Below are 25664 nucleotides of genomic sequence, written 5' to 3'. Positions count from 1 at the left end.
ACAGCCGGGTGTCCTTGGAGAAGGAGGATGTGGTGTGTACCAATGCTCTCGGTGCCTTTAGATAGAGGTGGACAGCGCAGGGGATATAGAACTTTATCTCACCACTGCCCACCTCCACCCAACTCTACTTTGATTTAGTCCCTTCTCACTCTGTCACTTGTAATGGTTTGCTTGGCCCGGAATGGGCTTTGTTTGGAAATATTCAATTGGTTTACAAATGGTTTACTGCTGGTGATGATATGTCTAGGTTAGAGTGGTGCTGGAAAAGCACAGCAGGTCAGGCAGGATCCGAGGAGCCGGAAAATCAACATTTTGGCAAAAGCCCTTTTCCCGCACCACTCTAATCTCGGCTCTGGTTTCCAGCATCTGCGGTCCTCACTTTTGCACTGCTGGTGATTATATGTTAACCAAAAACAAAATGGCGTAACGATGATGTTGATGGTGGGAAGGTTGCTGTGATAATATTTCTGGGTCGGAGAAATGGGGGGAAAAGAACGCTTCACAGCTCACAGAACGAGAACTGAAAAGCAATTAAATCAAATCAAAGGTTCAGACAGGGAAGGAATATTTCCCTGGAGTTTGAGTAGATGGAAAGTGATGGTGTCCAGGAATAGACAAGATTTTCTTTTACAGAGGTTGAAAGCTTTAAAAGTGTTATATTCAGGCAGTTTATGTAATTTTCTTTAATATTATTTGCTGTGCAAAAAACTTTTACAACACTTTAAAACAAAAATTAATCCTTAACACAAGGTCTGTAAATGTTAAATAAAATCTATCAAACCATCCCTCACTGAAAACTGATGTGGAAGTGCAATCTCCTGGAGAATCCCTGCCTATTTCTTCCTACCCGGGCTCCATGGCTATATACATACCTGAGAGATAGTAGCAGGAGGCCATTCAGCCTTTCAATCCTGCCCCACCATTCAATGGGAAACAGCTGACCATCCAGCTCAGTCTCCTGTTCCTGCTGTGTTCCAATCCCCTTTCATGACTTTATCTCAAAGAACTATATCTAAGTCTTCCTTTGGTTTCACTGCCTTTTGTTCCAGTGACGTTGCGGTGTTACTGCGTGGGTGTAGGCGGGGGATACCTCCTGGAGGATGCACTCAGCATCCCTCATCATCCTGCAGTAACATCAACTGGGTTTCAGCAACTAGAGATAGAAACCATTTCCAGGATATGGGCATCACTGGCTCAGCCAGCATTTATTCCCCATCTCTAGTTACCCTTGAGAAGATGGTAGTGAGCTGCTGTCTTGTACCATTCACAGTCCATTTGGCGCAGAGAGACTGACAACGCTGTGAAGGGAGTGTGTGCAGGATTTTGGCCAAGTGATTCTCTATCTTTGGTTCTTCAAATGCTGGTTAACCTAATCACGATCTGCACATGATTTTGAGATTTCAGCCAGCAAATCTTCACCATTTAGCACCCTGTATAAAGGAATATGTACAGATTAGAAATTCAGAGCAGACAATTCTAGTTTCTCTGGAATATCTTTTTCCCCTTTCTTCCCCCAAAGCTGTAACCCTCCAGCCCACTTACTCTCTCCCACCATTCTGACTCTGCTGTTCCTAATGTACACCCTCCCCATTCTCATGGAGTAACTGATAAACAGATCCATGCCACCACTTCCTGTCCCTGGTTAGACTCTGCACCCTTTCTGGGTTCACTTCCTTTCCCTTCAGTTGCTGCAAGTCAATAATGTAACAGCAGAATGAAACAAAAGGAAACAGAAAGGGAGGTGGCAGATCCTGGACAGAAGGGGAACCTTCAGTCTGGGAGAATGGGTCAGATCCTTCTTTGTTTCCCATTGGTCGATGCCCAGTGTTATGACGAGTTGGGGATGGCCTTTGGCCCCACATAGGTGTAGTGACACTTTGACCCCCCCGCCCCCCAACCGATATGTTTGTCCTCCAGCCAATCCCAGTGTGAAGTACTTTCCGCTTGTTACCCCAAAGCACATGCTCCAAAACCCGCCCACATTCTGTACATGTACAGTGCCAGGCTTCCCCACACACGTGTGGTCCCCACCTCAGGAATTGTGGGAGTTGTAGTCCCCATGAAGCCACTGGAGCCCTGTCTCCGGAAAGTGAATGAAAAGAGTGGGGTGAAAGGTGTTGGGTAGAGGATCCCCGTTCAGACACACAGGCTGTTACTGGGTTTTACTGAGACACCTGCTTCCACAACCCGATTTCTGATGTAAAGAGCACAGATTCAGCCAATTGCAGGGCGGGGAGGTTAATAAGGGGGAGCAGATTTTAAGCAGAGGTGGCTCAGTGGCGAGCACCACTGCCTCACAGTGTCAGAGACCTGGGTGTGATTCCAGCCTTAGGAGACTGTGTGGAGTTTACACGTTCTCTCCATGTCTGCGTGGGTTTCCTCTGGGTGCTCCAGTTTCCTCCCACAGTCCAAATATGTGCAGGTTAGGTGGATTGGCCAAACTAAATTGCCCACAGTGCCCATGCATGTGCCAGTTAAGCCATTAGCCATGGGAAATGCAGGGTCACAGGGAATGGGTGGGTCTGAATGGGATGCTCATCATAGGGCTGGTGTGGACTCGATGGATGAATACCCTGTTTCTGCACTGTAGGGACTCTATGCTATTCTCAGGAGGAAGAATGTACCTATCTCAATGTGTTGTGAATCTGTGGAATTCCCTATTCAAAAAGCGGTGGATGCCAGGGCACTGAGCAAATTTAATGAAAAGATACTGATGTTGAAATTGTAATGAGTTGAAGGGTGAGAGAGAGTGCAGGTGGGAAAACCCAGCTGAGACCGAGGTGAGCTCAATCATCATCGAAAGGCTACACTGCCTCTCCTGTGCCCAGTGCTCATCTTCTTACGGTAATAACTGGAAAGCTGAATCCAAAACTCACCACATTCACCAAAGGAGATTCTTGGAAAATGCAGGATAATCAGGTGGATTAGTGTTCCAAACTTAGATAGTGAGGAAGCATGTAGGAGATAATGATTTTGCAATTTTAAACTCAGGGGAGACAGTGATTTATGATTTTAGACTGTGTAGTACATTCACACCGTCCAGAATACTCTGTTGTGAATATCCATCCTGTACTTTATTACAAAGTTAAGGTCACTGACAATGAAAACCAAAACACCCGGCAAACATCCCCTCACCTTGTAATCTGATAAAGGACTTGTGATAAGTATGGATCAATTTAGAATACAGATGGAAAACGGGAAGATTAAATCCAGTCTCAAGATCCTGTGCTTAAACAAAGGAGACTACAATAGGATGAGACAGGAGTTGGCTAATGTAGACTGGAAACAAAGAGTTTACGATGGGGCAGTTGATGGCCAGTGGGGAAATATCAAAGCAATTTTTCAAAGTGCTGAGCAAAAGTATATATCAGTGAAAAGGAAGGACTGTAGATAAAGGAGTAATCTGCCATGAGTGGCTCAGGAAATAAGGGAGTCTATCAAATTGTAATAGAAGGCACACAAATTGGCAATGATCAGCGAGAAACTAGGAGATTAGAAAAACTTTAACGATCAACAGAAAGCTAGATGGGATTGGGGATAAAAAGTGACGAGTAGCTAACCCGAGGGCCAGAATAGCAGTTGATACTGCTAGAGGGGAATATGTGGCCTCAGTATTTATTGAAGTACTTAACTGAAGAAGTCTCTCATCATAGAGATGGACCTGATAAAGTTAAAAATTACACCGTGCTCGGAAAGCTAGTGCTTCCAAAAAAACCTGTTGGGCTATAATCTGGTGTTGTGAGATTTATAACTTTGTCCACCCCACTCCAACACCGTCTCCTCCACATCAGAATCCTGACAGACAATCCCACTGAAACTGAAGCACCTGTCAGGTACTGAAGTGAGCCACGGGGGGGGGTGGGGGAGGGGTGCGATGTTAAAACAATGTGCTGAATTGAACGAGACTTTTTAAACTGCCATTGCCATGGAGGTAATCCTGATAAACAGCCTCCATTCAAAGCTACAAACTTTGCTAACATGGACTTGGCTGTGTCGCAGTAATTTTTCCAGACGCACTGACATTTGAAATATTGTCCACGGACAGAATACACACCTTTCCTTCCAGATGAAAAGGCCAATGATATTCAGATCGGCACGGATCCAGTAACCATCGGGTCTGAACATGAAGCTCAATTTGAATTTTTCATCCACAAATCCACCCTTTCAGTACCCTACAACAGAGAAAACAACTCACCACTGTTACTACAGGACGGAACTTTATAAGATAATGATACTATTAAATTGTAGTTTCCTTGTTCCCCGCCAAAGCTTTAAATCTCAGTCTCACAATTTCTCTCTCTTGTTAACTGAAGACCAAACCAATCTCCTCACTCCTTCCCTCCACACCCAGCTTTCACAATCTCTCTCCTCTCCTTGAATTCAGTTACCTAGCTCTTGTCTGCAGACTAAGAACCAAATCAATGATTCTGACTCAGAGCCTCCCGGGTGTTGATGAATCCTCCCCCCAGGTCCCCGGGTTTCCGTCCTGGTCGGAATCATATTGGGGAAAAATCAATCTGGAACCTCTCATTTATATTCCCCACCTCCACCCTCTGATGAGAACCATCCTGCACACACTGCATCTTGCACACTGGCAAAATCATATCTGGTTGAACTGAAATGAAGCAAGTTAGAACTCTAATTGCAGGCCCATCCTTGTCCCTTTCCATAACATTCCTGAATTTTCATAAAATGTGTTCTGATAACTTTCTGCAAAATCCTCCCCCAGTGAATTAGATTACCTCAGAGTACAAGGCACGTGGATCACATGGGCAAATGGGCTGAGGAGTTCAATTTAGAAAAACATGCGAGGTGCTGCATTTTGGAAAAGCAAACCTTAGCAGGATGCGTACAGTTAATAGTAAGTGCCTGGGGAGTGCTGCTAAACAAAGAGACCTTGTTGTGCAGCTTCATAGTTCCTTGATAGTAAAGTCGCAGGTAGATAAGACAGTGAAGGTGGCAGTTGGTCTGCTTGCCTTTATTGGTCAGAGTGTTTAGTATAGGGGTTGGGAGGTCATAATGTGGCTGTACAGGACATTGATTAGGCAACTTTTGGAATATTCCATGCAATTCTGGTCTTCCGATCAGAAGAATGTTCTCAAACTTGAAATAGGTCAGAAAGGTATTACAAGGATGTTGCCAGGAGTTTTACCTGGAGTGTCGGAAACTGAGGGGTGACCTTAGAATACTGAGAATACTACATTCAATTCTCATCTCCCTGATTTCAGAAAGATGTTACCACAATAAACTGAACCTCAATAACAAGGTCCTGGGAAATTTTGACGAATAAACAGACCGTGCAGTGTGGGTTGATAGTTCCTTGAAAGTGGGGTTGAAGGTAGACAGGTCAGTGAAGGTGGTGTGCGGTATGCTAGCTGTTATTGGGCAGTACATTGAGGATAGGAGTTGGGAGATCATGTTTCGGTTGTACAGTTTATTGGCTCGGCCACTTTTGGAATTTCCATACTGCTTTCAATTCCAGTCTCCCTGCTATAGGATGGATATTGGGAAACTTGAAAGAATTCAGAAAAGATTTACAAGGGTCTTGCCAGGATTAGAACATTAGAACCATAGGGAGAGGCTGAATAGGCTGAGGCTATTTTCCCTGGATCACTGAGGTGGCATTGTAGAATTTTATAAAATTATGAGGAGCAACGGTAGGGTGACTAGTCATGGTTTCTTTTTTACCCCAGGGTATGGGAATCTAAAAGTAGACAGCATAGGTTTAACATGAGAGGGGAAAGACTTCAAGGGGATTTGGAGGCTTTGGAGAGGGTGAAAACAGGTTTACCAGGATGTTGTCTGGATTGGGAGAGGATGGAAAAACTTTTGTCTTTGGCAAGTCAGTAGCTGCAGGGTAACGCGAGAGGCACAGAGTGAATAACGTGAATCTTTTTTCCAAGGTGGAAGTGACAAATTCTAGAGCCACACATTTAAGAGGAGAGGGGGCAGTTTAAAGGAAATGAAAATCAAAACAACTGCAGATGCTGTAAACCAGGAAGAGAAACAGAAGTTTCTGAAAACGCTCGGCAGGTCCAGCAACATCTGTGAAGAGAAATTAGAGTTCACGTTTCTGAGGAAGGGTGACCAGTCCCGAAATATTAACTCATTTTTCTTCACAGATGCTGCACGACCTGCTGGGCATTTCCAACAATATCTGTGCAGGTTTAAAGGGAGTTATGTCAGGCAAGTTTCTTAAGCAGAAGGTGGTAGTTGACTAGAATGTACTCTCCTGGGAGATGGTAAAAGCAGAAACAATCACAACGTTTTTGAGGCGTTTGGGCAGACATAAGCAGGCATGGGGTGGCAGGGATATGGATCATGTACAGGCAGATGGAATTAGTTTGGAATGGCATCATGATCCACACAGACACGGTGGGCCGATTATTCTGGTGCTGTAACTGTTACGTTTTCCAAAGGGAAGAATGTCTTTTGAAGAAGTAACAAAGGATTGATGAGGGCAGAGCGATGGACATGATCTACGTGGACTTCAGTAAGGTGTTCCGCAAGGCTCCTCAGGGGAGACTGGTTAGCAAGGTTAGGTCTCATGGAATACAGAGGAAACCAGCCATGTGGATACAGAACTGACTGAAAGGTAGAAGACAGAGTGGTGGAGGGCTGCTTTGCAGACTTGAGGCCTGTGACCAGTGAAGTGTCACAATGATCGTTGTTTGATCCACTACTTTTCGTCATTTATATAAATGACTGGAATGCTAACATAGGAGGTATGGTTAGTAAGTTTGCAGATCATACCAACATTGGAGGTGTAATAGACAGTGAAAAAGATTACCTCAGAGTACAATGGGAACTTGATCAGATGGGCAGATGGAGTTTAATTTAGAAAAATGTGAGGTGCTACAGTAGGGACTTATCCACTTAATGATAAGGTCCTCGGGAGCATTGCTGAACAAAGACACCTCGGAGTGCAGATTCATCGCTTCTTGAAAGTGGAGTCGCAGGTAGATAGAATAGTGAAGGCAGCATTTGGTATGATTTCCTTTATTGGTCAAAGCATTGAGTACAGGAGTTAGGAGATCATATTGCGGCTGCACGGGACATTGCTTAGGCCACTGTTGGAATAATCCATACAATTCTGGTTGCCTTCCTATCAAAACAATATTGTGAAACTTGAAAGGGGTCAGAAAAGAATTTCAAGGATGTTGCCAGGACTGGAGGATTTGAGCTACCGGGAGAAGTTGAATAGGCTGTGTTCCCTGGAGCGTCAGAGGCTTGCAAAATCGAGATTTGCAAAATCATGAGGGGCATGGATAGGGGAAATACACAAGTTCAGATGGTTGGCATAGTCTCATGGGCCGAATGGCCTGCTTCCACACTGTAGGGATTTGGTCATTGAGTATAGGAATTAGCTACAGTTGTGACTGTACTGGGCATTGGTGAGGCCAGCTTTAGAATACTACATTCAATTCTAATCTCCCTGATTTTGGAAAAAAATCTTACAACAATAGGACTCAACCTCATAATGACAAGTTCCTGGGAAGTGTACCAGAACAAAAGCACTGTGCAGAATGGGTTGATAATTCCTTGAAAGTGGGGTTGAAGGTAGACAGGTCGGTGAAGGTGGTGTTTGGTATGCTCGCTGTTATTGGGCAGTGCATTGAGTATAGGAGTTGGGAGATCATGGTTCGGTTGGACAGTATATTAGCTCGGCCACTTTTGGAATCCCCAGACTGCTTTCCATTCTGGTCTCCCTGCTACAGGAAAGATGTTGGGAAACCTGAACAAGTTGATCAAAGATTTACAAGGGTGTTCCCGGTATTGGAACATTTGAACCATAGGGAGGGGCTGAGACTATTTTCCCTGGAGCAGGAGATGCTGTGGGATGGCTTTATACAACTTTATATAGTTGTGAGGAGCAACAACATGGTAACTAGTCAGTTTCTTTATTCCCAGGATCGGGGAGTCCAAAAGCAGAGGGCATAGGTTTAAAGTGAGAGGGGAAAGACTTCAAGGGGACCGTAGGGACAACTTGCTTGCTACATGCATAAATGAGCTGGTTGGCATGGACAATTAGGACAGAGGGTTTGTTTCCATTCTGTACATCTCTGTGACTCTGTTTTACAAAACATGAGGAGAGTTTCAGAAAATATCTGCAAGGCTATTGTTAGGACTCTGGAGTTAAAGGGAAAGGCTGAATAAGCTGGGGCTTTTTCCCCAGAGCGTCAGAGACTGACGGGTTACCTTACGGAGAAGCACAGACAGGTTGAATAGCCAAGGTCTTTGTTTCCACCCAGTGTCGGGGAGTTCAAAACTGCAGGGCGTTGGGTTTTAGGTGAGAGGGGAAAGGTTTCAAATGGACCTGAGGGCCAAACGGTTCACTCAGAGGTTGGTGAGCATATGGAATGAGATGCTATAGGAATGATGAACGCAGGTCAAATTAAATTTAAAAGGTGTCTGGAGGGGTACATGAATAGAAAGTGTTCATGTGTGATATAGGCCAACTCTCCCAAATGGAGCTGGATCAGGTTAGGATATCTGGTCGACATGGACGAGTTGGACTGAAGGGCCTGTTTCCGTGCTGGATAACTCTCTGACTCGAAGTGCCTCAGCAAAATGGTGGAAATTCACAATAAAAACAAAAAGTGCTGGAGATCCTCAGCGGGTCAGGCAGCATCTGAAATGGTGACAGATGCAGGAAACATTGCAGCCTGGAAGTAGTGTTGAGATGATCACACCAAGCATTACAATATCGATTACACGCTGAGTGCCAGAACGTGGGACCAGAATAAATAGGTGCTGGATGACCAGCATGAATACAACGGGGATGGAAAGCAGACGTTCTGGGTCAGGACTATTCATCAGGACTGACAAAGAGTCTCGACCGAAAACATCAACTTTCCTGCTCCTCTGATACTGCCTGACCTGCTGCACTTCCCCAGGTCCACATTGTGTACACTCTGACTTCCAGCAATGCCCACATCTTATCCATTCTGGTCATTGTGTTCAGGCCAGGTAGCATCAGTAGTTCTTGGTGTGATCATCTCAACACTTCTTCAAGTGCACTATCTACCTGCACCTCTACTTTCGAGGAATTGTGAATGTGCACTGCAAGGTCTCTTTGTTCAGCAACACTCCCCAGGACCTGACCATTATGTGCATCAGTCCTGCTAAGCTTTGCTTTTCCAAAATGCAGCACCTCACATTTATCTAAATTAAACTCCATCTGCCACTCCTCAGCCCATTTGCCCATCTGATCAAGATCCCATTGTAATCCGAGGTAACATACTCCATTGTCTGCTATGCATTCAATTTTAGTTTCAAATGCTAACTTACTAACTATATCTCATATGTTCACATCCAAATCATTGATATAAATGACAAAAAGCAGAGGGCCCAGCACCGATCCTTGTGGCACTACACTGATCACAGGCCTCCAGTCCAAAAAACAATCTACCTCCACCACCCTCTATCTTCTAACTTTGAGCCAGTTCTGTATCCAAATGGCTAGTTCTCCCGGTATTCTGTGAGATCTCATCTTGCTAACCAGTCTCCCATGGGGAACCTTACCAAACGCCTTACTGAAGTCCATAGAGATCACATCTACCACTCTGCCCTCATCAATCCTGTGTTAATTCTTCAAAAACAGCTCAATCAAGTACAACACACGTGATTTCCCACGCACAAAGCCATGCCAACTATCCCTAATCATAGAACATAGACAAGTACAGCACAGAACAGGCCCTTACGTCCACCATGTTGTACCGAGATTTAATCCTAATGTAAAACATAGTAACTTAACCTACGCACCCCTCAACTCACTGCTATCCATGTGCATGTCTTGTCTCCAATGACTTCGCTGCCACCACCACCACTGGTAACGCATTCCATGCATTCACAACTCTGTAAAAAAAAACCTACCTCGGACGCGTCCTTTATACCTTCCTCCTAATATCTTCATAGTATGACTTCTCAAACAAGTTAATCCTGCCCTGGGGAAAAGTCCCTGTACGCCTCCATCAGGTCTCCTCTCTTCCTCTTTTTCTCCAGAGAGAAAAGTCCGAGCTTATTCAAACTTCCTTCATGCAGGAAGCCTTCCAGTCCAGGAGGCATGCTACTAAACCTTGTTTGCACCCTCTCCAAAGCCTCTGTACATTTCCTGTAGTATTGAGACCAGGACTGGACACAAAACTCCAAGTGTGGTCTCACCTGGGACTTGTCGAGCTGTCGAAAAACCTCACGGCTCTTAAACTCTATCCCCCGTTAATGAAAACCAAAAAATCATTTGCTTTGTTAACAATCCTATCCACTTGGTTGGCAACTTTGAGGGATTTATGTACTTGCACACCCAGATCCCTGTTCCTCCACACTGCCAAGAATCCTGTCTTTAATCCTATATTCAGCATTCAAGTTCGCATTTATCCAGGTTGAACTCCATCTGCCATTTCTCAGCCCAGCTCTCCATCCTGTCTATGTTTCGCTGCAGCCTGCCGTAGCCCTCTATATTATCGACGACACTTCCAATCTTTGTGTCATCGACAAATTTACTAACCCAATCATCAACCTCCTCATCCAAGTCATTTATAAATCCTACAGAGACCCAAGAACAGAGCTTTGCGGGACCCCACTCAACACTGTCCTCCAGGCAGAATACTTTCCATCTACAACCACTCTCTGCTTTCTGTCAGCCAGCCAATTCTGAATCCAGATAGCCAAATCTCCCTGTGTCCCACACTTCTTGACTTTATGGATGAGCCTACCATGAACCCTAATCATTGCCTTGCTGAAATCCATTTATAACACATCCACTGGTCTGCAGTTGTCGACCTGTCTTGACACCTCCTCAAAGAACTCAATAATCACACTATGCTTTGACAAACTATCATGAATTCTATCCCTCAGAATTATTTCCACAACTTCGCTGACAACAGATGTAAGACTGACTGATCTGTAATTGCCACCAATTTCCCTATTTCCCTTCTTGAAAAGAGGAACAACATTCGCCTCCTTCAAATTCTCTGGTACAACTCCTGTAGAGTGAGGAGGCACACCTGATCAGATCCTGGGGATTTATCCACCTCTATGCGTTTCAAGGTATCCAGTACCACCTTCTGTGTAATATGGACATTTTTCAAGATGTCGCCATCTATTTCCCGACATTCTATAACTCCCATGTCCTTCTCCACAGTAAACAACGATGCCAAATAGTCGTTTTGTCTGTCTCTCTCCAACCCCATCCTTAACCCTATTCGCCTTTTTGCCCTCCTCATTTCCCTCTTCAGTATACTCCTATTGCCTTTATACTCGAAGAATGTTTTGGATTAGAATAAATGCAAAATATTACATTTTGATTAAAAAAAGGCAGGATTTACACTCATTAAAAGTCAGGCCATGAGAAGTGATATAGAACAAAGAGACCTCGGTGTTCAGATATTTGAAGTATGTGTCACATGTAGACAGTGTGGTTAAAAAGGTGTTTAGCACATTTACATTCATTGCCCAGACCTCAGAGTATAGGAGTTGGATGTTGAGGTTGTACAGGATGTTGGGGAAGCCTCTTCTGGAATACTGTGCCCAGTTCTGGTTGTGCTGTCATGGGAAGGATATTATTAAACTGGAGCGGGTTCAGAAGAGTTTTAAAAGTAGGTTAATGGGAATGGATGGTTCAAATTTTAAGCAGAGTCTGGATAGGCTGGGACTTCTTTCCCTGGAGGGTAGGAGGCTGAGGGGTGACCTTATTAGAGATTTATAAATCCTGAAGACTATCAGTAATGTGAACAACAGGTGCCCTTTCCAGGAGGGGGTGCGATTCAAGACTGGGTACATACATTTTAAAGTCAGAGGAGGAAAGCCTTAAAACGACGTTTGGGATTTTATTTTTTGTTTTTGCATAGAGAGTGGTTCACGTGTGGAATATACTTGCAGAGGTAGCTGTGAATGCAATTACAACTTCAGGGTGGCACAGTAGCTCAATGGCTAGCAGGGCTGCCTCACAGCAACAGGGACACAGGTTCAATTCCTGCATTGGGTGGCTGTCCATGTGGAGTTTGGATATTCCTCCCCGTGTCAGCATGTGTTCCTCCAGGTGCTCCCGTTTCCTCCTACAAGCCACAGATGTACAGGGTAGGTGAACTGGCCGTGCTAAATTGCCCATAGTGTTCAGGGATGATTAGGTTTAGTGAATTAGTCAGGGGTAAACGTAGAGTAAAAGGGTAGGGGAATTGGATTCTAAGAGGACAAAACATATGGACCTGTATATCAGTAGAGAATGCTAGGATGGATTTGGACCACATGGAGGCAGATGCGATTAGTTCAGCTCAAAATTATGGTCAACACGTACTGGTTGGAACACAAGGTGTGTGTCAGTGCTGTATAACTTTATGACTCTAACGCTCGTTATCTCTGTAAATTCCTGTGTACTCGGAACTCTCCCTGTCAATGCCACCTCATCTAGCCTTACAACTCTTCCATATTTCAATAATTCCTCTCCAGCCTCAAAACCCAAATATTTCTATCATAAATATCGATCTCTGTAACATCCTCCATCCTCAGAATACTTTCCAATTTTCATGTCCTCCAGCTTCATTATCCTCCCTATCTCTAATTCCCTCCCCTCTCTCACAACTTTGTGATATGTGTCTTTCTTTATTTCCAGCCTCCAGGATTCCCAATTTTTATTTCTCACTTGATGATGGCCCTTTCTGATTCCTGAGCTGAGCTTCTGAATTTCATCTTAAAACTCTCCGTCTCACTTACCTCCCAAAAATATCGACCAACCAGGTGTCATCTATTCTAGTATCACCTTTTCTGACCTGATGTCCAATGGAGCCTGTCATATTCCTATAGTAAACATCTCAGCTGTATACAGAACAGAAAAAGGCTCTGGTGATCCATCTGTGAGAAGGAAACTACCACCGAACTATCCTGATCTATTTTCCGGTACTTGTGGAAAAGTCTCATCTATCATGGCATCGCAAGTGCACACTAAATACATCTCAAATGTTTTCGGGATTTGTGTCTCCCACCCTCACAGACAGAGAGATTTAATGCAACTGTTGCTCTTTGACGACATCACCCACAGGAACACAGAGCAGCTGGGTCTGTGCAAACCAGAGATCGCCCACACATTGGGAAGGAAGGCAGGGTCCCTGAGAGGGGGCACAGGAGAGTTACCAGGATGGTACAAGGAATGGGGGATTTTAGTTGCAGGGACATGGGTGTTAATTGTACATATCAAGAATATCCATTGACAATAGATGGACTCTCCTTTCTAACCTCTCCCCTTGCCTGGGCTGGGTAACCTTCAGGTTAAACCACCACCAGCCATTTCTCCCTAATGAGAGAGCAGCCCTATGGTCTGGTAGGACAATGCTGACTTTCCCTTTTACACAGTGATGCCACTGTACCCCGGGGTGGGGAGAGGGAATGCTGAAGGTGGTGGATGGGACACCACTCAGGCACAGTGCTTTGCCCTGGAGGATGGTCACTTTCTTTAATATTGTTGGGGGCTGCACTGATGCAGGCAAGTGGGGAATGTTCCAACACAATCCTGATGTGTGCCTTATAGAGAGCAAACAGACATTGGGCAATCAGGGGTTTAGGGAAAGTGAGATTGTTCTCCTTGTAGCAGAGGAAATTGTGGGTGCACTGTGACAGAGGGGTTCACAGAAATTATACATTAGAATAATCAACCTTACACTCATCAGCTCATCATAAACTGTTGACAAGACATATATGAAAGACTTAGGGGAGATCTATTGACAGGATAGTTTAATTCAAAGGAGAACTTTTATGCATCAAATAGGAATGAGCTCGAACACAATACTCACAACTAAATGCAAATATCCAGGTCCTGATGAATTGAGTAATTCTGTCAGAGTTTGGTGTTACAGTTACTGAGGATACCATCTGAATGTCCACCTGTGATATAAGTTTATAAAATCCGTCACTGTCAGTTCAGGTTAGAAATTCACACAATCCCCTCCTCCTGGCCCAGGATGACTGGACACATTACCCCCTGTGGAGGTCAGCAGTCAGTTCAGGGGGAAATCTGTGTGGGTTTCTATCAGTTTCCATCTTGGGACTTCATGTGACTAAACAGGGCAGATCTTTGACACATGGGACACAATGCTCCAAGTGTTAGTGAGATGTAGAGAGCAGGATTTGCTGCTTCTTCTTCCCTTCTGTGCTGCCGCTGTGCCTCATCAGTAAGACATGGGGGCTGAAAGGCTCGTGCGGCTTGATGGGCAAGTTGTCACCATTCTGACCAAATAGGCAGTAAGCTCCTCCCAGTCATTCCATAGAGTATCCCTTAAAAGGCAGGAACTCTGCATGCTTCCCACTGCCCAGTGTTCCCAGGAAATGTTTAGAAGAATGATGGGGAAAATCTCCTAGGAAAGGCATAACAGTAAAGTTCCAAAAGGATTATAAACAGTTTACACAGAGGGATTCATTGGAGAAGTGGGCAACAAGTTGGCAAATGGAGTATCACTTGGGAAAATGTGAAGTTGTTCATTTTGGAGGAGATAATAAAAAGAACAGAGACTATTTAATTGGTGGAAACTGTAGAAAGCTGCACCACAAAGGGACCAAGAGGAAAATGTGCAGGAAACAAAGCAAGCTAGCACAAAGTTACACCAGGTCATCAGGAAGGGGAATGGAATATTGCTCCTGACTCCAAGGGATTTGCAGTATCAGAGTTTGAAGTATATACCTGAGAACAACTTTATAAAGTGTGAGTGAGACCACATCTGGAGTAATGAGAGAAGGTTTGGTCCCTTTATGTAAAGTAAGACATCACTTCATCGGAGGCATTCAGAGAGGATTGACTGGGATGATCCTTGGTTTGAAGGGATTCTCTTTTAAGAAAAGGCTGAAGAAGTCGTGACTCTACTCTCGCGATTTGGGAAGAATGAGAAGTGAACTCTTTCAAACATATCGGATTCCTAAGGGGTTTGACAAGGTAAAGACTGACAGGATGTGTCCCAGCATGAGGGAACCTAGAACCAGACTCTGGGTCAGTCGCGGAATCAAGGGTTCTGTTTTAGTTTTGTCAACTTTAATGCAACACCCACACGGGTAAGGGGTTTCAGTAGCAATGGAGCTGGGGCGAGGGGGAGCCAAGCAACATTTTACAGATTGGAATTCCTGGTGCTTATGATTGTGTAGATGTCTGATCAGAAGGTCACCTTGGGGTCAGAATAGGAGAGCAATATTGTGAAGAATGTAGTTCTGCCTCAGTTCCCAGTGAGAGAGAGGGGCTCAGCAGTAAGGGAAAGGAATTTGTAACAGCAACTGAAGGCAATGGGTTTAACCATTGCAATGTTTCATTGGAGGAAATTGCAGCTAATCGAGTAGTAGGAGTGTGGCAAGCAGTTTGATAACAGAATAACAGTGGAGCAATGGAGAGGGATGATGGGGAGGGAGAGCTGGACATTGTCAGTGTACATGTGAAACCTAACAGTGCTTTTGGACGATGTCACCTCCTGGCAATATGTAGGTGAGAAACAGGAGGAACCAAGGATAGATCCTTGAGGGACACCAAATACAAGGACTTCAGAAAGGAAAGGGAGAGTGGGGATGGAGAAGGATTTTCCAACAACCTTAGTTAGTAGCAGAATGGGTGAGCAGGACATAACCAGAAAAGACAGACAGAACAAGGAACAATATCTGTGAATTGGTGAGGGGGAGTGATGATGATGATGATGAGGAGGAGGAGGAGGAGCCTGACTCCAAAACTGCTCTTTCTACATTCGTGAGATCACCCAACCCCACCCTAGTCTCAGCTCATTTACTGAAATACTTGTCCATCCCTGTGTTATCTCCAGACTTCATTATCCAAACACACTCCTGGCCAGCCTCCCACATTCAACTTACATATAATCTCAAGAATATCTAAAACTCTACTGCCCAAGTGTTCACTTGCTTTAAAACTTGTTGATCCGACAAAAGGCTCCCATTTACAAGCAACTTAAAATTCTCACCCTTGATGTAATTCCTGGCTGTGAACATCCCTGTCTCCCTGCACCACACAACCTGTGAGACCCCGACAACTCATTTTCTTTCAGACTCCCAACGAAACATTTATTCATTGCTTCACCGGATTGGCTGTTTCTACTGTTGCCAAGGCAACACGGTCTGGAATACCTATCCTAACCCTTTCATATCTGTTTTTCTCCTTTAAGGTATTCCCGAAAACCTGCTTATTTGGCAATTCTTTTGATCACCTGACCTAATATCCCCATCTGTTATCTAATGTCAGAAATCATCAATAGTATTTCTGTGAAATTATAAAAATGATAAAAATACAAACTGTTGTTGATTTGCACATACATTTTCAACTTTTCTCTGTCGCTGAGTGAATAATCTGTAACATCTCTTACCCAACCACATTGTGGGAGCACCTTCACCACACAAACTGCAGCTATACAAGGAAGTCAAACATCACCCTCTCCCCAGGCAATGGGGCTTTGGCATTAATCACTGGGATCTGTGGAAGAAGAAACACAGTTGATATTTCAGGGAGTGCTAAATGCATTACAGGGAATGAAAATGTTGCAGAATTTGATGGTCAGAAATGGAAGGAAAATGCCCTCTTTTGTTGTAAAAAGGAATTACTCTCTGGCAAAGTGATTGTGGAAAGTTCAGTCCGTTTAGAGAGCAGCACGTTGTCAGGGGTTGGGCAGCAGAGGAAACTTAACTTACAAAAGGTCTGTGAAAGGAACAGTAAAACATTGAACAACCCAAACACCCTGTTTCCCAACACTTTAACTCCCCTTCCCTCTCCACCAAGAACATGCAGATCCTGGGCCACCTCCACCGCCAAATCCCACGCATCTGATGCCTGGAGGAAGAACGCCTCATCTTCTGTGTTCGGATACTCCAACCACATGGGATCAACGTGGATTTCACCAGTTTCCTCATTTCCACTCCCCCCATCTTATCCCAGATCAAGCCTTCCAACTGGGCACCACCTTCTTGTTCATCTTCCTTCCCACCGATTGGCTGCAGCTTGACTGGCTGTGCTTTTCCAGCATCACACTCTGACATTGAAAACACCCTGACTCTGACACTCTGTAAATCCTGCCCTATCACTCCCTGCCAGGCAAAGCTGCGCATGTGTCCCCCTGCAGCTTGCCCCTCACAAAGTTGGCTGCCACACTCCTGTCCCATGAATCACTGCCCCCAATAAAGGTGGCGGCGCTCACTCGCACCATTCACCATTTGAAGCATTTTCCCGTTTGCCACAAACATGGTCCTGGGATTTTTAGATTTGTGTTTTCTGATGTGCACTAAGTTCTGTAAAACGTCTCAGCCCGTGTCATTAAAATTTCCTTCTCTTCCTGGTCAATATGTCTTTCCTTAACCGTGCCCTGCACCTTCACACATTTCCAATGCCTTGGTCACAACACACACTGTGCTGCCAGTGAAGCTTATCACGTGTTTGTTTATAGCCACGCCCCTCATTCACTCCGATTGGTTGAAGGACCGACAGGCACTGCCTGGTCTTCCAGTCCCATCCCCATCTTCTTATAAGAGGTATAAGAGTGAGGGTTCATTCCGGTTCTCCTGATGTCAGACATTAACAACAACTACCTGCATTTTATGGAGCCTTTCACACTGACAATTCTTCTAAAGTGTTTCACGAATGCTGGAAACATTGATTAAAGAGAACAACTTTAAGATACATATTTAAGGAGGATAGAGGGGGTTAGGAAAGATATTCAAGAGGTTTTTTTTAAGATTAGATTACTTATAGTGTGGAAACAGGCCCTTTGGCCCAACAAGCCCACACCAACCCTCTAATGAGCAACCCACCCAGACCCAATCCCCTACATCTACCACTACGGGCAATTTAGCATGGCCAATTCACCTAATCTGCACACTTTTGGACTGTGGGAGGAAACCGGAGCACCCGGATGAAACCCACACAGACACGGGGAGAATGTGCAAACTCCACACAGACAGTTGCCTGAAGTGGGGATTGAACGCGGGTCTCTGGCGCTGTGATGTAACAGTGCTAACCACTGTGCCGCCCATCTGCAGCTCCAATCGTGGAGTGATGTGTGTGGGGAACAGCTTACAATGGAGACAGTTAGTGTTTAACCATAGCTTAACAACCCCACGTCCTAGCCCCCTACCCCACACACTAGGCCTTGTTCTCACAGCCTGTCATTACACACTACCTATGGTTAGCCAATAACAGTCTCCACTAACAGCTAGTCACCCTCCCCCAGCCAGATCGTTATCTACTCCTTTATCCAACCGTTCTTCTCACTCTATCCCTACCTATCCTTTACTCCTTACATCCTCCCCTAAACCCTACCTTCTGCATATAAACCAACATTTGTTCTCACAGTAACATCAGCTGTGAGGAAGGGACACCGGAACTGAAACGTTAACTCTGATTTCTCGTCACAGATGCTGCCAGACCTGCTGAGCTTCTCCAGAACCTCCTGGTTGTTGTTTCGGATTTACAGCATCCGCAGTTCTTTTGGTTTTAATTTACTGGGAGATTGTAATTCAGGTCCAACAGCCTCTGTCCCAGTCTCTGCTGTCTCTCCCACCCCCCACCCAGTGACACTGCACCTGCACAGCTCATGGACAGGTGTCGTCTTGCTGGCCACACCCCTCATTCTCTCTCATTGGCTGCAGGACCGCACAGACTCTCCTCCCATTGGTCTGGAGCTGCCATCAATCAAGCCATCCCCCATTGTGAGGTGAGTGGCGGGCTCCTCGCTCTCTCTGCCTTGGGATGAGATTCATACTTCACAGTGAATAGGGAAGTATCACAGAGCACAGGGGCTGGGGGCTATTCAGCCCATTGGGGCTGTACGCTCTCCGTCTGGAGATGCTGCAAATCCGTCCCAACTCCCCTCGCATTTACCCACAGCTTCCCAATCTTTCCGTAAAAAGTAAAATTGCAAATCTGTTTGAGAACACCTGCTGAATCTGTGTCCACCCGCTGTTCAGACTGTTCCAGATGCTCAGAATGTACTCAATAATATAGGTCACATATTCACATTATTTTCCATTTAACTTAAAGTAGTTACTAATATTGTGACATTGTTAACAATTCCCCTCTCTCTGCAAATTAAAATATCTTAGAAACAAATTTGCACCTGGTCAAAATCACTGCTTAACCTTCTCAGATCCAAGAATTATCTGTGCTGAGATGTACAGCTCAGAAACAATGGACCAATTCGCCCATGCCAACTAGGAATCCTAAACTAACGGAGTCCCACTTGCCAGCTATTGGTCTGAATTCCTCAAAACCCTTCCTAATCACGCACCCAATTGGATGCCTTTGAAATGTTGTAATTGTATCAGTCTCCACTACTTCATCTGGCAGCTCATTCCATTCACACACCACACTCAGCTTGAAAACGTTGCCCCTTTGATCCCTTTTAAATCTTTGCCCTCTCAACTTAAACCTACGTGGTCTTGTTTTGGACTCACATGACCTGGGAAAAAAAAGACCCCAGCTGTTCACCATATCCACGCCCCTCGTGATTATATAAATCTCCCAAACGTCACCTCTCAGTCTTTGATTCTCAAGGGAAATTAACCACAGCCTATTTAGCCTCTCTGTGTTGCCCAAATCCTCCAACTGTAGCAAATCTTTGTAAATCTTGTCTGAACCATTTCAAGTTTCACAACATTCTCCTCAGAACAGGAAAATTCGAAATGAAAACGGAATTCCTGAAATGGCTTTATCATAGAACAAAGAACATTGAAAAATACAGCGCAAAACAGGCACTGTGGCCCTCGATGTTGCGCCGACCCAAACCCACCTAACCTTCACGAGCCCACTATCCTCCATTTGCCTATCCAATGCCCGTTTAAATGCCTATAAAAAGGGAGAGTCCACCACTGCTACTGGCAGCAAATTCCATGAACTCACGACTCGCTGAGTAAAGAATCTATCCCTAACATCTTCCTATACCTACCTCCCCTTAATTTAAAGCTATGCCCCCTCGTAATAGTTGACTCCATACGTGGAAAAAGGTTCTCATTGTCAAATGTCCTATCCAGCCACAATATGACGTCCCAGCTTCTGTATTCAATGCATTGACCAATAAATATAAGCATACCAAACACCACCTTCACTACCTGCCGACCTGCGACTCTACATTCAAGGAACAATGTACCTCTTTTTTCAGCAACACTCCCCAGGACCTTACCATTAAATACATTAAGTCCTGTCCTGGTTTGCCTTACCAAAATGCAGCAGCTCACATTTGTCTAAATTGAACTCCATCTGCCATTCCTCACTCGAATGGCCCATCTGATCAAGATCCTGTTGTATTCTAAACTAACCTTCTTCACTGTCCACTCCAACTACAATTTTGTATTTTCTGTAAACCTACCTCATATATTCACATCAAAGTCATTTATTTAAGGACCCAATATCCATTCCTGCAGCACACTGTTTTTCAGAGACTTCCATCCACAAAGCAACCCTTCATCACCACCCACTGTCTCCTACCTTCAAGCCTGTTTTGTAACCAAATAGATAGTTCTCCCTGCATTCCATGTTATCTAACCTTGCTAACCAGTCTGCTTTGTGGAACCTTGTTCAATGCCCATATAGACAATGTCCACAGTCTGTCTTCATCAATCTTCCTAGCACTTCCTCAAAAAAAAACTCAATCAGGTTAGAGCGACAATTTCCCACGCACAAAGCCATGCTGACTCTCTAATCATTCCTTGTCTTTCCAAATACATGTAAATCCTGTCCCTCAGAATCCCTTCCAGCAACTTGCCTGCCACTGACTTCAGGCTCACTGTTCTCGTGTTCCTTGGCCTTTTGTTACCACGTTTTTTAAAAAAAAGAATGGCACCCGTCTTCCAGCACCTCACCTGTCACGAACGATAATACCAATATGTCAGGGAGGGGCCCAGCAATCACTTCCCGAGCTTCCCACAAATTTCTGGAATACACCTGATCAGGTCCCAAGGCTTTATCCAACTTGATGCAATTTAAGACATCCTGAAACTCCTCCTCTGTAACAGACACTTTTCAAGTTATCACTATTCATTTCTCCAAACTCTCTAGCTTCCACATCCTTCTCCAGTGAAAAAAAAAGACATGGAACATTAGAGGTGCGAGGTAGGAGCGAAGGACTTGTGGGAAGGTGAGTCTAACTCAGTAGTTGAGAGAGTAGCTCAGACTGAGCTGTCTCAGTCCTCAAGGACATAACTGTTCAAATGGGGTTTGCAGCGGGTGGTGACGGAACCAGCAAGAGGGAAAAAGATACTATATCTTATCGTTATGAATCTACCAGCTGCAAATGCATCTGTCCATGACAGTATCGGTAAGAGCGACCATCCCACAGTCCTTTTGGAGAAAAAGCCTCACCATAAAGTTGAGAAAAACCTCCATTGTGCTGAGTGGTACTATCACCGTGCTAAATGGGACAGATGTAGGAACTCAAACTGGATCTCTCTGAGGCACTGTGGGATAACAACAGCAGCAGAACTGTACTCCAGCACAATCTGTAATCTCATGGGTTTGTACATCCCGCACTCACCCATCACAATGGGCAGGAAAGGAGGGCATGCCAAGAGCAGCACCAGGCATACCTAAAAATGAAGTGCCAACCTGGTGAAGCTACCAAGCAGGACTATCTGCACAATCAAACAGCAAGCAATAGAGCTAAGTAATCCCACAACCAATGGAGTGGATCAGGGCTCTGCAGTTCTGCCACACCCTGTTGTGAATGGTAACAGACAATTAAACAACTCATTGCAGGAAGCATTACAGACCACTACAACAAGCACCCGCTACAAATTCTTCGCACAAACTTTGAACTACAGATATCCCCATCCTTACTGATGGAGGGGTCTCACACATCCATGCAAAAGATAAGATGACAACATTTGCAGCAATTTTCAGGCAGATGCAAAGTGGGATGATGCATCTCAGCCTTCTCCAGTGTTTCCTAACATCACAGATGTGAGCTTTAAGCCAGTTCAATTTAGTTTGAATAATACCGAGAAATGGTTAAGTAGTGTAAAGGCTACGGGCCCTGCCAATATTCTGGCAATAATACTGATAGCTTGTGCTCCAGAACTTGCCACCCACCAAGCCAAGTACCGCTCCAGCACTGGCATCAACTGACAATGCGGAACATTGCCCAGTGACGTTCAACACAAAAACACCGGGCAAATCCAACCAAGGAAATTTCCCTGTGTCAGTCCACACTCGATCAGTAAAGTGATGGAAGATGGAAGATGTCATCAACAGGGCTACCAAGCAGCAGCTGCTCAGTAACAGCCAGCTGAGTGACACTCATTTTAGGCTCCACCAGGGCCACTCAGCTCCCGATTGTGTTACCGCCCTGATTCACAACCTGACAACCAGCTGAATCCCAGAGGGGAGTTGAGGGGGACAGCCCAGTCCCACTCCAACACCACTATTTCTAGCTGATTCCACCCTCATCTCAGCTCACATACTGAAACTCTCATCCATAGTGTGTTATCTCCAGACTTAATGATCCAAACACACTCCTGGCCAGCCTCCCAAATTCAACCTCCGCGTAATCTCAAGAAAAATTGACAGCTCTATCGCCCACGTGCTCACTTTTCCCCCACCATGTTCATCTGTCAAAAGGATCCTATTCATCAGCAACAATTTTAAATTCTCATTCTTGATTTGATTCCTGGCTGTGATTATCCCTAGCTCCCTGCACCACACATCCTTTGAGACCTCGACAACCTATTTTCTTTGAGACTCCCAACGATTTGTTAATTCATTACTTCAACTGTGTGGCTGATTCTACAGTTGCCAAAGCAACATGGTCTGGAATTTGCAGACAAAACCTCACAGGTCTGCTTTCCACCATTAAGACATCCCTGAAAACCTGCTTTTTGGCAGTTGCTTTGGTCACCTGAGCTAATATCTCTATATCTGGCCTTATATCTAAAGTTCTCAATAGTATTTTTGTGAAATTATAAGCATGATAATACAACTACAAACTGTTCTTGATTTGGACATTATCTTCAAATATTCACTGCTGCTGTAATGAATAATCTGTAACATCTCTTACCCAACCACATTGTGGGAACACCTTCACCACACAAACTGCAGCTGTACAAGAAAATCAAACATCACACTCTCCCCCGACAACAGGGCTTTGACATTAATCACTGGTATCTGTGGAAGGAGAAATACACATGATGTTTCAGGGAATGAAAATGGTTCAGAATTTGATAGTCAGAAATGGAAGGAAAATACACTTGCTTATTGGAAAAAAGAATTCTTGACTGTCAAAAATATTCAAGAAAAAAAGTAATCTATAATAGAGCAGCACATGGTCAGGGGCTGGGCCACAGTGAAAAGCTCATTTACAAACCAAAAATACACCCAAGGTTCGTGGCTGAGGCAGCTAGACATTGACAAAGTGGTCCTGAGGGAGCCCAGAGGTGAATCAGAGCAGGATTGGCTGCTGTCATCACAATGACTCTGTACTAGAGAATGGCTGCACATGCGCCTGGCTGCACCTTGCCCCCTACAAAGATGGCGGCCGCGCACGTGTCCAGTGAATCGTAGTCCCGAATAAAGATGGCGGCGCTCACTCAGGCCTGTAGCCGCGCTGAGGCCATTCCCTGCTTACTGCAAACACGGGACTGGGACGTTCAAACTTGAGTTTTCCGACGTGCACAATTTGTTTTTTAAAACCTCTCCACTCATAGCAACACAGTTTTTCTTCCGTTTCCCTGTTTATTTCTTTCCTTACCGCATCCTTTCTCTCCAGAACTTGCCAAGCTTTCATTACAGCGACTGTGTCGGCGCGAGGGTGATCACATGGTTTATATTAGCTCCGCCCTTCATTCACTGTGATTGGTTGGAGGACTAACCTCCCGCTAGGTCCTCCAGCTCCGCCCACCGTCCTTTCATTGGTCCGGTGCTGACATCAATCACCCGGGGTCACTGTTGGCTGGAGCATGTGCAGTGTGTCCTGCTTTTGCTGAGATGTTGGGTCATGTGATGGGAGAGGTACAAACAATGACTGCAGATGCTGGAAACCAGATTCTGGAACAGTGGTGCTGGAAGAGCACAGCAGTTCATGCAGCGAAATCGACATTTCAGGCAAAAGCCCTTCATCAGGAATAAAGGCAGTGAGCCTGAAACGTGGAGAGATAAGCAAGAGGAGGGTGGGGAGAAAGTAGCATAGAGTCCAATGGGTGAGTGGGGGAGGGGATGAAGGTGACAGGTCAGGGAGGAGAGGGTGGAGTGGATAGGTGGAAAAGAAGACAGGCAGGTAGGGCAAGTCCGGACAAGTCATGGGGAGAGTGCTGAGCTGGAAGTTTGAACTAGGGTGAGGTGGGGGAAGGGGAAATGAGGAAACTGTTGAAGTCCACATTGATGCCCTGGGGTTGAAGTGTTCTGAGGCGTTCTTCCTGCAGGCATCTGGTGGTGACGGAAGGGCGGTGAAGGAGGCCCAGGACCTCCATGTCCTCGGCAGAGTGGGAGGGGGAGTTGAAATGTTGGGCCACAGGGCAGTGTGGTTGATTGGTGGGGGTGTCCCGGAGATGTTCCCTGAAGCACTCTGCTAGGAGGCGTCCCCAGTCTCCCCAGTGTAGAGGAGACCACATGGGGAGCAACGGATACAATAAATGAAATTAGTGGATGTGCAGGTAGAATTTTGATGGATGTGGAAGGCTCCTTTAGGGCCTTGGGTGGAGGTGAGTTAGGAGGTGTGGACACAGGTTTTACAGTTCCTGCGGTGGCAGGGGAAAGTGCCAGGATGGGAGGGTGGGTTGGAGGGGGGCGTGGACCTGACCAGGTAGTCACGGAGGGCACAGTCTATGCGGAAGGCGGGAAGGGGTGGGGAGGGAAATATATCCCTGGGGGTGGGGTCTTTTTGGAGGTGTTGGAAATGTCGGTGGATGATTTGGTTTATGCGAAGGTTTATAGGGTGGAAGGTGAGCCCCAGGGGTGTTCTGTCCTTGTTACGGTTGGAGGGCTGGGGTGTGGAGGGCGGAGGTGCGGAATGTGGACGAGATGTGTTGGAGGGCATCTTTAACCACGTGGGAAGGGAAATTTCTGTCTCTAAAGAAGGAGGCCATCTGCTGTGTTCTTTGATGCAACTGGTCCTCCTGGGAGCAGATACGTCGGAGGCGGAGGAATTGGAAAACGGGATGGCATTTTTGCAAGAGGTCGGGTGGGTTGAGAGTTTACTGAGGGTAAGAATTCCCTTTGCGTGAGCTCTGCAGTAGATTTCCTTTATTCATGGAGGGCATTGCCTTCCTACTCATGACTGTATAGCTGTGACTGATGAATAACTGCCATCTGAATCAGTACATAAACACCCCATTTTCACAACATCTAAAATCTTTATCACATTGTATTACGCTCTTCTTTGGAGACAAAAAAAAACATGAAATAGAGCCTCGAGGAATTGGAGCAGGCATAGGCAATTCATCCCTTTCAGCTTGTTCCCCCCATTCTGTCAGACCATGGCTGGGCCAACCCAGACCTCAACACCTCTTTTATGCTTGATCCCCCATAGCCCTCAACTGCTCAATATTTCAAAAATCTATCTGTCCTCCTTTTAAAATAATTTGAGACAGAATCATAGATTCCCTACTGTGTGGAAACAGCCCTTCAGCCCAAAAAGCCAGAACAACCCTCTGAAGAGTAACCCAACCATTCCCCTCCCACATTTAACTTCCACTAAAGTTTGGGTGAGAAAATTCTAGCC

At 45.3% G+C, this 25664-nt stretch overlaps 1 long non-coding RNA gene across 3 annotated transcripts; it reads right to left on the bottom strand.

Annotated features, from left to right (window-relative positions):
• Window positions 1–725: 725 nt before the first annotated feature.
• LOC132829117 (uncharacterized) lies at window positions 726–23762 on the bottom strand. 3 transcript variants are annotated; one of them, XR_009646208.1, is made up of 7 exons: window positions 23697–23760; window positions 23007–23113; window positions 16338–16444; window positions 13785–13875; window positions 12712–12813; window positions 4055–4172; window positions 726–1430 (listed from the first exon to the last, which is right to left on the bottom strand). It is a non-coding gene; the product is annotated as an uncharacterized LOC132829117 (long non-coding RNA). The 3 variants fall into 3 exon arrangements; XR_009646206.1 differs by lacking the exon at window positions 12712–12813; XR_009646207.1 differs by lacking the exons at window positions 12712–12813; window positions 23007–23113 and having other exon boundaries at window positions 23697–23762.
• Window positions 23763–25664: the final 1902 nt, after the last annotated feature.

This window comes from Hemiscyllium ocellatum, chromosome 28, assembly GCF_020745735.1.
Source record: "Hemiscyllium ocellatum isolate sHemOce1 chromosome 28, sHemOce1.pat.X.cur, whole genome shotgun sequence".
Lineage (NCBI taxonomy): Eukaryota > Metazoa > Chordata > Chondrichthyes > Orectolobiformes > Hemiscylliidae > Hemiscyllium > Hemiscyllium ocellatum.
This window is presented reverse-complemented; position numbering and strand designations above follow the sequence as displayed.